The sequence below is a fragment of the Moschus berezovskii genome, chromosome 25 (genome assembly GCF_049115385.1).
Source record: "Moschus berezovskii isolate FMDL1 chromosome 25, NW_MosBer_1.0, whole genome shotgun sequence".
NCBI lineage: Eukaryota > Metazoa > Chordata > Mammalia > Artiodactyla > Moschidae > Moschus > Moschus berezovskii.
The window spans coordinates 41911255-41921201 of NC_142484.1; positions in this window are offsets into that span (position 1 = coordinate 41911255).

The window sequence follows — 9947 nt, forward strand, 5'->3', positions numbered from 1 at the left end:
ATTTTGTAGGATGTAAGGAACAAAATGCGTCAATATGTATGTAAATAGGTAATGCGTCTCATATTCATGTGCATGGCTGTTCTTCATAGATATGTATTAGGAGGTCCTGTTGGATTAAGAAGATACAATTTTATGTAAGGCAATCCATAGAAATATTTAGTTAAAATGTGTGTTCTTTAGGAACTAACTTTAAAGGTAGAGCCATTAAGAGAGTAGTGAAATGGAGATAGTAACATTTTAAAAATCATTTAAAGTGAAGATTTTATATTTTAAAATGTGGAAGGGACTACCCCATACCATCTTTGAGAAGCAGCTTTTGGTATTCTCTATCCCAAGTGTCAGGAAAACTAGATTTCAGATCAAACTTAATCATTGAATACTATCTAGCTGGTGATCTTGGACAAGTCAGTCTGCCTCAATGGGTCTGCCCTGACCTATCTGTTTTATGTTAGTCAGATCTGTCTTAAGGGTAATCGGGAGAGTTGGAGAAGGAAATGGAGACCCATGTCAGTATTTTTGCTTGGAGAATCCCATGGACAGAGGAGCCTGGGGGGCTATACAGTCTCTGGGGTCGCAGAGAGTCAGACATGACGGAGTGACTAAATAACAACAATCAGGAGAGTATTTTGTAATCATTAAAGTTCCTGAATTAGATTTAGGAATGATAGTTCCCTGTGTAAAGACTTATCAAAATTCTAGTCATTTGAAATTTGGTTACTTGAATGTCAGCACAAATAGGATAGTACCTGCTAATTCTGATATTTTGCTTTAATTTTTAACAGATGCAACCCTCATAAAAACATGAAATAAGTATAACAATGTACAGGTGACCACCTTGCAGACAGCCCCCAGCTTATAAATCATGGTAAACATTCACCAGGTCAATATCTAAATCCCCATGCTCTCTCTTTGTATCACATGCCTTATGCACCCAAATTTTTATTGTGTAAAAATAAAAGTAACTTTCCTATCCTCCAAAACCCCCAAAATCAAACATTGTCTAACATTATTGTGAGCTTCTGTTTCCCTCTGTGTATTATCCCTTGAGAAATTGTAACAGTTTAAGAAACATTTCTATTATTTAACAAGTATCTCTTTCATAGACAAAACTTCAAAATCAGTCTGGCAGAGCTCCCCAAACCACAAGATCTCTCACTTTGGGGTGAGGTAGAGTCATTTTTAACTTCCTTTGTTTCGAAATGAGAACAACTACCACCCTAATGGGGGTTTCCCAGGTGGCTTACTGATAAATAATCTGCCTGCCAATGCAGGAGATGAAGGAGACATGAGTTTGTCAGGAAGGTCCCCTGGAGGAGGAAATAGCAACCTACTCTAGTATTCTTGCCTGGGAAATTCCGTGGCCAGAGGAACCTGGCAGGCTGCAGTCCATGAGGCTGTAAAGAGTTGGACGTGACTTAGCAACTGAAACAGCCACCACCCTCTAATAGACCGTGTGGCTCCCAGGGGTATACTGTGGTTGTGAGAGGCACTGAGCAGCCTTGGAAGGTGTGTAATTATCCACAGGAAGAGTAAACTGACCCTGCAGTGGCTTTAAGAAAAGAGGAAATGCTTTCTATAGATGCTGACGAAGCTCTCACATGTCCAGTTGGAATACATATGCCACCCAAACCCGGGATGAATTTCCCTTTATTTTTCTCTTTTGCTTCATCTTTTCTTGTACGAAGGAGGGGTTTGAAAGAAAGAAGTAGGACATTTTATACGGGAAAAGATTTTAAATTTTTTGTCTTACTTTCTTATCTCTAAAAGTAGAAGATTGGACTAAGTTTATTCCTTTAGTTTTGGTATGCTGAAATCACAGTTTTACATTTAGAAACTTAGTTTAGTTAGCAACTTATAAAACATTAAACATTTTTAGGAATAGGTAGAAATAGGCTTATTTCTTCCAAATATAGAAAGAACCAAGCATTTATTGTGTATTTATGACAAATTAATATACCCACATACATCAATACTGTTTTAACAGTAGTCAACTTCTTGAATGCAAACCAGCATCCCTGGAATGGAGTGAGGGAAACTGGAAGGTTTAACCCAAAGAAAACATAATCAGAAAAGAGAAAAGAAATGTGCAAAGTGTTTTCTATTAACTTTGCTAGATATTAATAAAAAACAACTAGATAAAATAATTATAGTTTAGGAACTATTTTTACCATCGTTATGTTTGTTAACAACCCACACATGTTCACCAGCTTTGCACCTTGTCTCCCCATTCTGCCAAGTTTTTCAAAATTTATCAGTCTATATACTTAGCTCTGTCATTCATCCACCTGCCTTATGCCCCTACCTCTACTGAAGTAAAGGAAAAATGGAAAGAAGAATTCTAGTTGTCTCTCCCCCAGCTTTTGGGAATTAAGTCACAACTGTTTTATCTTACAGTGTCCCTATTAACTAGCAATCACCTATGAATAGATGAACTGACACCTCTTCAACCTGAAGAGGTGAAGAAGTATCTGAAACACTGATAGGACCTTCCCTCCCCAGTAAAAAACTGAGGGCCCAGTCAAACTCCTAACCTTCTGCTTTGGGGGCTTAGATACTTGTTTTCAAGCACAAAGGATTTTCTTTGCTTCTAGGGTGGGAATAAGAGCAAAGCTAGCTCTTGCTGTAATTGCCAAATTGAATCTTTTCTGCTTCCCTTCGGGCTTTTCTTTACTCCCCAGCTGTAAATGATTTATTTCTCCCAGGAAAAAGACTTACATTTAGCAAGGCTCTTTAGTGATTTCATTTCAATCTTCCTTTTGAACAGATACACATTCTTCATTAATAATGAAAGAAAATTCAATAGAAAAATGAACCAGAAATATGAGTTAGCAGTTTAAGTGAAATAAAAATATTTTAATTTTTTCCAATTAATTCAAAATGTATATTAAAGTGCAATATTAATTTTTGCCTAGTACAGTGATAAAAATGTAATAAATAGACTGACCATATCCACTTTAGCCGAAGATGTGGGAAAATAGGTACCTTCCTACATTATTGATGAGCACAATAATGGAAATAGCCTTTCTGAAGAGCAACTGATGATACTGATAAAAAGTTTAAGTACATGTAGTGCCTTGAGTCTGCAGTTCATGGGTTATGGGTTTATTATAACATGGCTCACAATAGTGAAATGATGCGTAACAAAAGACAGGCAAAGTAAGTTAAGGAAAATGCATACTATGACATTTTTGGAGATGTTCAAACAAAGAATAAGGTAGTTTACATATAGACATGTAAAGGTAGACCTAATGAATGATATGAAAGCAAATTTCCTGGTAAAAGAATGTGAGTAATTTCATGTTTGTATATACAAGAAAGAAACTGAGATCATCAGAACATTCTTAACAATGGTTGCCTTGTGGTGGAGAGGTGGGGGAAGCAGTGGGCACATGCACTGCAGTCTTCTGAGTGAGCACTTACCCTAATATCTTGCGGTGCAGTGGTGTTTATCACCCCAATTTTTATTGTAAACTCAAAGAAAATGCTTAAAGCAAAATTTCAACCTTAATATGTTTAAGGTAATGTGAAAATTTTCTCTTTATTCCCCACACATATATTATTTGAATACTTTATCTATGCCATGAATTTTGCCAAACAACTATAATAGCTATGCAAATACACATTGCACACACACACACACACACACATCTCTGCTCTCTTAGAGCTAACAGACTGTGTGCACACATGCTTTTCTTTACTCTTTCTTAGAACTCATACCTGCTGGTATGTTTCCTATTTTATTACCTAATTGAGTAATTATTATTTTGAATATTCCATCAAAGAGAAGTCCCAAAATAGACATAATTATTGCCCTATAGATGAGCATTTAGGATTACATATATCCTGTCTCAGTAAATAGCCTAACACAGGGACCCTAGAAGGAAAACAGCTACATTAACACCTTCCCTTCCTCTGTACCTCTACTACCTAAGCACCTTATATATATATATATACCTACTTTCATTCTCACCATAGCGATATAGTATTAGTGTCCTGATTTTACCAATGAGAACTTCAGAGAAATTTTGTAAGGAGTATATGATTCACTGCCACTCTAAAGAAAAAAAAAAGCCCCTTCTAAATTGCCTATTTCTGTTCAGGAGCTTGATTAATGGTTACATAATCATTATGTTTAATCCATGTAAAGCTCCAACTGGATACATATCTCAAATTTATTATCTGAGGAAATTCAAAGAAAATAAAGTCTTAGTTCACATCAGCGACTAACTTACCAGGCTGTTAGCAAGGGTGTCAAGCAACACTGGTGAGTGATCCCTCTCACCGTGAGAACAGACTCATCCCCATCCAGGTACAGGTGTCAGGTGAGGAGGAATTCACCGTTTCAAGCCTTTCCTGCTTGTTGTTACCACTACACTGGACATCCTCAGCTAGTGCTCCTTAGGTGGAATTAAGTTATTCTTCCTCCTTCATACGTCCTCAAAGTCCCCTTGACATTTTGGTGGAAACCAGAAGAATGAAAAGAACACAGGACCGGACTCCCCTGGTGGTATAGTGGATGAAAACCTGCCCGCCAAAGCAGGTGACACGGGGTTGATCCCTGGTCTGGGAAGATTCCAACTGCTGAGGAGCAACTGAGCCCGCAAGCCACAAATACTGAAGCCCATGTGCCTAGAGTCTGTGCTCCATAGCAAGAGAAGCACCGCAGTGAGAAGCCAGGCACAGCAGTGAAGAGTATGCCCCACTCGCTGCAACTAGAAAGCCACGAGCAACAGGGAAGGCTCAGCGCAACCATAAATAAATAAATGGATTTTTTTTTTTTTTAAGTGCAGGACCGGGCACTGCTGAGGTACTGGATGTGAGGGGAGCAAAGGCAAAGAGGAGTTTAATGGCAAACTTGAGCTTAAAGGCAAAGTTGAGTTTAATGGAGAGGCTGAGAATAAACTTAGCTTTAACACTTCACGCTGGGAAGATCACCCCTAAACAGAAGCTTCCTTTTCTTACAGAAAGCACCGCACCTTCTGCCTCTGAAGCACTCCTAATTGAAGGAGGTTCCCCCTCTCCCGAGGTCATAGCCTGGAATGCGTGGTCTTTCCCCTTCTCTTCTGCAGAACCCACGGGGTTTGTTTCAAGCTACCAAAGAGAGTTCAAAGCTGCTTCCCCACACCATCTGGAATCTTGGAGTTGAAACTCTGCATATTCACTTATTAAAGGACAGACTTGTCATGCATTTCAGTTGTGCCTAAGGATATTAGTATTAAGTTATGCCAACCTACTTTACTCCTCTAGAGGCAGGAGAGTAGTGGTTATGGGCATAGAACTTCAAGTTAAAAGGTTTTCATTACAGTCGCCAGTCTGCTCCTGATTAAATTTTGGCTAGCTCTGAAAGTGAAGAGGAACTCAAAGGCCTTTTGATGAAAGTGAAAGAGGAGGGTGAAAAGGTTGGCTTGAAGCTCAACATTCAGAAAACAAAGATCATGGCATCTGGTCCCATCACTTCATGGGAAATAGATGGGGAAACAGTGGAAACAGCGTCAGACTTTATTTTTTGGGGCTCCAAAATCACTTCGGATGCTGATTGCAGCCATGAAATTAAAAGACACTTGCTCCTTGGAAGGAAAGTTATGACCAGCCTAGATAGCATATTAAAAAGCAGAGACATTACTTTTCCAACAAAGGTCTGTCTAGTCAAGGCTATGGTTTTTCCCGTGGTCATGTATGGATGTGAGAGTTGGACTGTGAAGAAAGCTGATCGCCGAAGAATTGATGCTTTTGAACTGTGGTGCTGGAGAAGACTCTTGAGAGTCCCTTGGACTGCAAGGAGATCCAACCAGTCCATTCTAAAAGAGATTAATCTTGGGTGTTCATTGGAAGGACTGATGCTAAAGCTGAAACTCCAATACTTTGGCCACCTCATGCGACGAGCTGACTCACTGGAAAAGACTCTGATGCTAGGAGGGATTGGGGGTAGGAGGAGACGGGGACGGTAGAGAATGAGATGGCTGGATGGCATCACCAACTCGATGGACATGAGTTTGAGTGAACTCCAGGAATTGGTGATGGACAGGGAGGCCTGGCGTGCTTTGGTTCATGGGGTCGCAAAGAGTCAGACACGACTGAGCAACTGAACTGAACTGAACTGAGCGACTTTTATATATATACAGTTCATGGGGTTCTCACGGCAAGAATCCTGGAGTGGTTTGCCATTCCCTCTTCCAGGTGGGTGGTTGGATGGCATCACCGATTCAATAGACATGAACTTGGGCAAATTCCCAGAGATGGTGAGGGACAGAGAGGCCTAGCGTTCGTGAGGTTGCAAAGAGTTGAACACAACTTGGCAACCGAACAACAACAATAGCAGGCTAGCTTTTATAAAATGACAAAACTATTATTATATTTTTCACAAAATTGTGAATATTAAGTGTGGCTGGCCAGCATAGGGAGCTCTCGTCATCATCATCATTAATATTTTATAGGTCTAAAAAACTTAACAACTTCCATATTGGGTTATACTGTCCATTCTTTCTGGCCCCAGGCTTGAACTTTAACTGTGACTCATTTCTCATCTCCCCTGACTTCCTTGGGAGTGCTCTCAGTTCACCTGATGCTTGTCTAGCTTTTGGAGCTATTAGGATGGCCAAAAAGTTTGTTCACTTTTTTCTGTACAATAGCTCTAGTAGCGCTTCAATTCAGTTCAGTTCAGTCGCTCAGTCGTGTCCGACTCTCCGCGACCCCATGAATCACAGCACGCCAGGCCTCCCTGTCCATCACCAACTCCCGGAGCACACTCAAACGCATGTCCACAGAGTCGGTGATGCCATCCAGCCATCTCATTCTCCGTCGTCCCCTTCTCCTCCCGCCCCCAACCTTTCCCAGCATCAGAGTCTTTTCCAGTGAGTCAACTCGTCGCATGAGGTGGCCAAAGTATTGCAGTTTCAGCTTTAGCATCAGTCCCTCCAATGAACATCCAGGATTGATCTCCTTCAGAATGGACTGGTTGGATCTCCTTGCAGTATAAGGGACTCTCATGTTATTTTAGTCACCAGCTATCATATCAATGTGCATTTAATAAAAATCTTACAAAAACTGGTAAATTTTTGTGTAGCCAATTTAAGATTGAGGGTGGAAGAAGAAAGCAACACTTTCATCATATTATATTACATTATTTCAAGAAAGGTAAAAATGAAGCTGAAATGCAAAGAGCCTTGTATGGGGAAAGTGCTGTAACTGATCGAACATGTCAAAAGTGGTTTGTCAAGTTTTGTCTGGAGGTTTCTCAATGGACAATGCTCCACAATCGGACACACTAGTTGAAGTTGATGGGGATCAAATCAAGACATTAATTGAGGACAATAAATGTTATACCACTTGAGAGATAGCTGAAATACTCAAAATATCCAAATCAAGCACTGAAAATCATCACACCAGTTTGGTTATGTTAATCACTTTATGTTTGGGTTCCATAGAAGTTAGAAAAAAAAAATCCTTTTGGACCTATTTCCACATGTGATTCTCTACTTAAATATAAAGAAGACATTTCATTTTAAAAACAAATTGTGGCAGGCAATGAAAAGTGAATATTGTACAGTAATGTTGAGTGGGCTTCCCTGGTGGCTCAGACAGTAAAGAGTCTACCTGCAGTGCAGGAGACCCAGGTTCAATTCCTGGATTGGGAAGATCCCCTGGAGGAGTAAAAGGCTACCCACTCCTGTATGCTTGCCTGGAGAATTCCATGGACAGAGAGCCTGACAGGCTACAGTCCATGGGGTCACAAAGAGTCAGACACGACTGAGTGGCTAACACTTTGATTTGGGCTTCCCCAATGGCTCAGTGGGTAAAGCATCCACCTGCAGTGCAGCAGACACAGGAAATTCAAGTTCAGTCCCTGGGTTGGGAAGATCCACTGCAGTAGGAAATGGCAACCCACTCCAGTATTCCTGCATGGGAAACTCCATGGAGAGAGGAGTCTGGCAGGTCTCAAAGAGTCGGACATGAATGAACACATGATACATAATGTGGAGTGAACAGACTGTGGGGCCAGTGGAATGAGCTGCAGCCAACCACAGCAGAGGCCGTCTTCCTTCGAAGGCGATGTATGTGTGGCGGAGTTAGGAGGGAACCCTCTATTATGAGCTCCTCCCAGGAAACCAAACGATTAGTTCCAACAAGTACAGCTCCCAATTAGGCCAACTGAAGATACCGCTTGAGGAAAAGTGTCTGGAATTAGTCAACAGGAAATGCGTCACCTTCCAACAGGATAACGCAAGAACACATGTTTCTTTGATAACCAGGCAAAAGCTGTTATAGGTTGGCTGGGAAGTTCTGATTCATCTGCTGTATTCACCAGACATTGCACCTTCAGATGTCCATTTATTTAGGCCTTTACAAAATTCTCTTCATGAAAATTTTCAGTTCTCTGGATGTCTTTTAAAAAGCACCTGGAATAGTTCTTTGCTCAAAAAGATTAAAAGTTTTAGGAAGATGGAATTATGAAGTTGCCTGAAAAATGGCAGAAGGTAGTGGAACAAAACATTGAAAACATTGTTCAACAAAGTTCTTGCAGAAAATGAAAAAATGTATCTTTTATTTTTACTTTTAAAACCGAAGGAAGTTTTTGGCCAAACCGTAGAAGGTTCTGTTGCTCCTGACGTCCTGGATGACAGTGCCCCTGTTGAGTACCAGTCAGGACACATCAGAATATGCCTCTGTTTCTTGCAGGGTTGGTTAAGATAAGATTCCAAGAAAGGCTTTTCTATTTTCTGTGATTCAAAGTTTCAACCTTCTCACTCTGCACTTTCAAGCTTTCCCAAAACTTTAATTTTTATCCTTAGTCTAATCTGGCTCAAGAGTGATTTATGTGAAATTCTTTGAAAATTATAAAGTGCTGTAGAAATGTTGAAATTGTTTTTGTTTCTGTCTTCTGCTTAGCTGTTAGTAACTCATCACAAAATTCTGATTATAATACCTGAAACACTAGGACTTTCCTGGCCGTCCAGTGGTTAAGATTCTGTGCTTCCAACATAGGGTTGGATACCTGGCTGGGGAAGTAAGATTCCCACATGCTGTGCAGCCAAAAGGAAAACTACAAAAATCCCCCAAAATAAAACTAAAGCATCAAAAATCTTATTCACATTTTGATCTTTTCTGTACTTCTACAACAGACAAAGTTACCCATTTACTTATATTCTGAGGGAGAAGGTTTTACAACATCATTTTTTTTGCAGGATGCTTTTCCAGATATTTGAGGACTTATATAGCTTCTCGGCCTTTCAATTCAATAAAGCCTCCATAGTTATGGAAAACTGGGAATAAAGTTAAGCTTATTTAAGATGTATTTAATTCTTTAAGAAAAGCAGTTTAGTTTCTATTCATAATCACAAGTTTATTAATCAAATCTTAATCTAAGATCTTTAGAAAATTACTTTGATGAGTGTATATATATATATATATATATTTTACAACTTATGAAGCAAAACCCTTTTATGGGACAAATAATGTCATTGTAATATTATTTAAATCATTCTTGCTCTGATATATTGTCATTCAATAACTATATTGCATATTAATGATAACAAACAATCCTAAAGAAAAATGGAGAACGACTGTGAACAGCCATTTACTAAAAGAAATATAATCAATAACATTTTTAAAATGCTTACAACTTGAATTAAAACATAAAATTTAAGATGAGGTCTTATTAAATTTATTTTATTGCCCAAAATATAAAAGAGTTATAATATCCAACATTAGCTGTTTTGAATGGCACTATGCAGTAGAACTTTCAGGAGGGACAGAAGAGGAAAAATTGATCTTTACGGCTGAGCGAGTATTTCTGCCATTGAGGAGGCCTGTTAATGCTTCATGCAGATGGACAATGTACACTGGTGGGGAGGGAGGAGTTTCAGACAGGCAGAGAAAATCCCATGTTTAATTTTTTCTTATCTTACCTTAAAATATAAATTCTTATCTCATCAAGAAGAAACTCAAAG